Genomic DNA, 4,938 nt, shown 5'->3' with positions numbered 1-4,938 from the left:
TCAAAACAGAATCTTGGACCTAATGTGTGCTGCCTGTCTCTCTTTGGATAGAACACTGATTCCAAATATCAGTGAAGTTGGGTTGTACACATAGCAATACCTCAAAAAGTTTCTAGCTAAGGATTTTATGAAGATGACATAAGTATTTGTTGAAAATGACTGACCTAACACCTGAAAAAGACAGCAGTAAACTGTTTACACTGTCTATGTAAGAAACGATAAAGGACACCTACTGAGTAATAAATTCCAGTCACACATTCCAGTCACACTGAAAATAAATTCCAGTCACACATTCCTCTTCACTTAGAAGCTAAGGCACACAGGGACAAGTAGGTGACCACCTCCCAAGATAGCCAGTTCCATTGATATCTAGTTTTGAAGTTTATAAACCTCCCAAAGGAATGTTTTCCGTTCTGGTCTGTATTCTTTGACTTTCATGTCCTGAGGCTTTTCCAGTAGCTCCCACATCACTGAACTGGAAAGAGCTCTACGAAGATGAACAGTGTAGCTTCACTCAGCAGCTTCTCAAGCAGCATCTCTGTTAGTTTGTGGTCTTCAAGCACGTAACACACATATCATGGAGCCATGTCATCTCTGAGCTTGAAGGGACACTCAAGAGATCTGTAGTCCGGAAAGGCTCACTGAGTCATAAATACCCTCGGTATTATCTGTGACTCTTCATAGTATCTCATCCTATCAGAAGAGTGTGCAGGTAGAGGAACCCAGATGTATCCTGTGATTGCAAATTTCATGTTACCTGCTCCAGTTGTTAAGGGTTTTTTTTTTTTTTTTTTTTTGTCTTTATCATTTTGAGCAGTATTTCATCTCTCTGCAAACTCCTTTCTGGAGTCCCAGTTAAACCACAGTGGATTAAAATCAGCTGTAAAAACAGCATTTGTAGCTATCTGCACACCAAACTGGGGGTACTTGGCACAGAACATTTGCTCCCAAACTCCATGCTTTTAACTTACCTGTCTATTCTTTTGGTTCTCTCCTTAACTAAACTTGAAAACACTGAGAGGCCTCCAGGGTAGAATATGAAGCCCTAAACAATTAACAGATGCTGAGGGTTATAGGAACACTGAGAATTACTGTAATTGGTGTTTGGGGAGTCATAGGCAGGGCTTGGAGCCCAGAGACAGATAATTCCGATTTCCCACCTCTCTTTGATGTCCTTGTTGACAGATGATGTGAAACTAGCTCCCCTGAGCCTAGTTTGCCTGAATTTACTGGATTTGCAGGTGTTTGGCTTCATCCCATCAATGGAAAATGATACAAATTGTCTCTCAAGGCTTACTCAGTACAGAAGGATCTCATGTATCATAGAAAACCAGAATATTAGAGTGAGAAGTGACTAAAAATCTAGGCTTCCCTTTGATTTTACCTATTTTTTTTTATTAAAACCCTTTTTTCTTTCTTCTAGAGCACAAGTATAAAACATCAGGTTAATCCTATTTCCTAGTAATTAATGCTATCATTAGAGACAATGCCCTCTTCTTATTTAATCTCTTTTCAGTATTTTCTCCTTTATCACCCATCTCCTTCCATTCTCCTCTTGCTGGCATGGGCACCACTCTGATGTCCTTCAAGATGTATAGTTCTCTGGAAAATTACTGTTATTATTTTGTATATAGAAGTGTTTTGAATTTGCATGGATACAAAGCAATTTATACCTTATGATTCTTAGCTTTTTTTCCCATCAACACTTGTTTCGTATGTTTGTATTTACTATTGCTTCTGATAGCTGCTTAGCAAAGCACTGAACATACCACTTCCTACTTATCTGTCCATCCATAGATGCATACCTAGGTTGTTACCAATCCCCCACTTCTGCACATGGTTCTGAGATGACAATTCTTAGATAAGCCTGTATATGGGATCTGTGGACAATTCTCGCTGGGATATATATAAAAGAGAAGCTTACTAGGATTTATTAATATTTCATTTCATTAAGTACTTCAAATTGCTCTCCAGATGACTGCATTAGCTTACAATTCCGCCTGCAGGTGTGTTTCAAATGCAGGTGTGTTTCAAAAGGTAATGTGTTTCATTACCTTCATTTTGTGTAGGTCTCAGCCTATCTATAGGGATGCCATGAACTAGGAATGCCTGATGGGGAGTGCACCCACCCCAGCCTTCACTGTTGGTGGCAAGCCCTATGGACATTTCCCTAACAGAACCAATGTTGTGGCTGGACTTGCTTTTGTGGTGCTTATTATGATTGCAAAATTTACCTCAGCAACACACCCAAGGTCACACAGCCAGGTCACAGAGGGAGAGAGAGAGCATGCACAGACCTGGGACTCCACCTTTATTGAGATTGAGGGTAGGGTTCCTAGGATTTCACAAGACCACTCTTTGCTGGTGAATTTAAAACAAAAAGCAAGAATTAAAACATGAGAAGGGAAACAGGGTCAACCAAGTGGCCAGTTATCTTAGTCACCCAGGGCTTTCTAACACAGGAACTTAATGGGTGGAGGGACCTGGCTCTCTATCCAGATGTGTTCATTCGAGATGGATATCTTTGAAATGGATGCTTCAGCTTTTTTTAAAATAAATTTTTTTTATTGGTGTTCAATTTGCCAACATATAGAATAACACCCAGTGCTCATCCCATCAAGTGCCCCCCTCAGGGCCTCTCACCCAGTCACCCCCACCTCCTGCCCACCTCCCTTTCTACCACCCCTAGTTCGTTTCTCAGAGTTAGGAGTCTCTCATGTTCTGTCTCCCTTTCTGATATTTCCCACTCATTTTTCTCCTTTCCCCTTTATTCCCTTTCACTATTTTTTATATTCCCCAAATGAATGAGACCATATAATGTTTGTCCTTCTCCGATTGACTTATTTCACCCAGCATAATACCCTCGAGTTCCATCCACGTCGAAGCAAATGGTGGGTATTTGTCGTTTCTAATGGCTGAGGAATATTCCATTGTATACATAGACCACATCTTCTTTATCCACTCATCTTTCGATGAACACCGAGGCTCCTTCCACAGTTTGGCTATTGTGGACATTGCTGCTATAAACATTGGGGTGCAGGTGTCCCTGCGTTTCACGGGGATGCTTCAGCTTAATGTCAGGTACTTCTATCACATTCAAAGAAGCTAATTGTCAGGCACTTACACTACAACTTTTCCTAATTTTTGCCAAATTAGTGTGTATAAAATAGTCTAATGTTAGAGTTGCACCTCTCTAATTTCAAGTATCTCATCTTATAGTTGTTAGCTTTTTGGGACTCACTATGAATTGCCTGTTGATAAATTTTGCTCATTTTTCAACTCAGCTCACTGTTTTTTAACATATATTTGTAAGAATTCTTTTAGCATTATAGATATTAATCTACGTTAGTTTTTTACATTGTAGGTGTTTAACCCAAGTAGGCTGCATGAACATGATAAATCACTTTACTGTATTACATAGATGTTTTAGGACTCATTATTATGTTTTATTGATTAATTTACTTGTTCTTATGTACTAGACCCAAACTATTTCTAAGGCTTTATATAAAACTTGATGTATAACCAGATGAACTTCTCTTTCCTTTTCATTTTAAAACTGACAACTAGTTCCATATTTTAATCTAAGTTTTGGAATGAGTTTGAATGGAATTTTTATTGGAACAGCATTAGATTTATAAAATAATTTGGGAAAAAGTAACATGTTTATGATGCTAATCAGTCTCATTCATGAACATGGTATATTACTACCTTTTGTAAATTTTCTTTTACATATTTTAATGGGGTTTAAAATGTTCCTCCAAGAAATCTTGATGAACATCTATAGAGTTGTTGAGGGGATTTGTTGCTAGCTATAGAGTATTTAAATTTCTGTTACATATATATATATATACTTATAGCCAGCTAGACTCAGTTTAGATGATCCGAATCTGATCTAGGTGTTGACCATATCACCTTGGCCACATCAATGATGTAGATCTTCTTCACAGCCTATTTGATCTGATGGTTATTGGCCTGGATATCCACAATGAACACAAGTGTGTTGTCTTCTATTTTCTTCATGGCTGACTTGGTAGTCAGGGGGAGCTTGATGATGGCATAGTGATCAAGCTTGTTTCTCTTGGGGGTGCTCTTTCAAGAATATTTGGGCTGCCTTCAGAGATGCAGGGTTTTGGGTCCTCGGAATGTAGGTGACCTGCAGATCTCCTTTTTTTGTGGGACAATGCACACCTTTCAGCACAGCTTTCTTAGCTTTCAAAGCCTTTGCTTTGACTTCGGTTTTGGGAGGGCCAGGGGCTTCCTTCTTCACATTTGGCCCCATCTTCGTGAAAAGACTTTATTATATTTTTTAATTGGTTATTGGTAACCAAGTAGACATACCATAGTAGACATGAGGTAACTGGTAAAGGAAACTTGATTCTTTTGGTATTAAATTTATTGATTTCTTTGGATACAATTGATATTTAAATACTAAATCCTTAAGCTTTAATTCAATTTATTCCCTTCTTCCTTAGGTTTTTAATAAAGCTTAAAATTTTTCTATAAAAACTGTGAACATTTTGTCCAATTAGTGCCTGGACAATGTACAAATTTCTTTATTTGCTCATAAATCTCACATTGATTTTTATAATATTTTCTTATCAATATTTTTGTCATAGAGGAATACTATTGATTTCACAAATTGGACCTCAAATCCAGCAACCATGCTCATCTCTAATTTTTCCAATATATGTTCTGTGGATTTTTTTTCAGGTTTTCTATGTGCATCTGCAATAATGGCAGATTAATTTCATTCTTTTATATCGTTACTCCTTTTTTTTTCCTTTTTTAGTTGTACTAGAATACTCCTCAGCTCAAAACTCCATGGTGGCTGTCCATCTTACTCAGATCAAAGCCAACCTCCTTGCAATGCTCTGAGGTCTTGCAGTGGTTGTCTTACACCTCTGACTCAGGCAGCTGCTGTACATATGGGTCCCTTTG

This window comes from Canis lupus, chromosome 13 (genome assembly GCF_011100685.1).
Source record: "Canis lupus familiaris isolate Mischka breed German Shepherd chromosome 13, alternate assembly UU_Cfam_GSD_1.0, whole genome shotgun sequence".
In the NCBI taxonomy this organism is placed as follows: Eukaryota; Metazoa; Chordata; class Mammalia; order Carnivora; family Canidae; genus Canis; species Canis lupus.
This window is presented reverse-complemented; position numbering follows the sequence as displayed.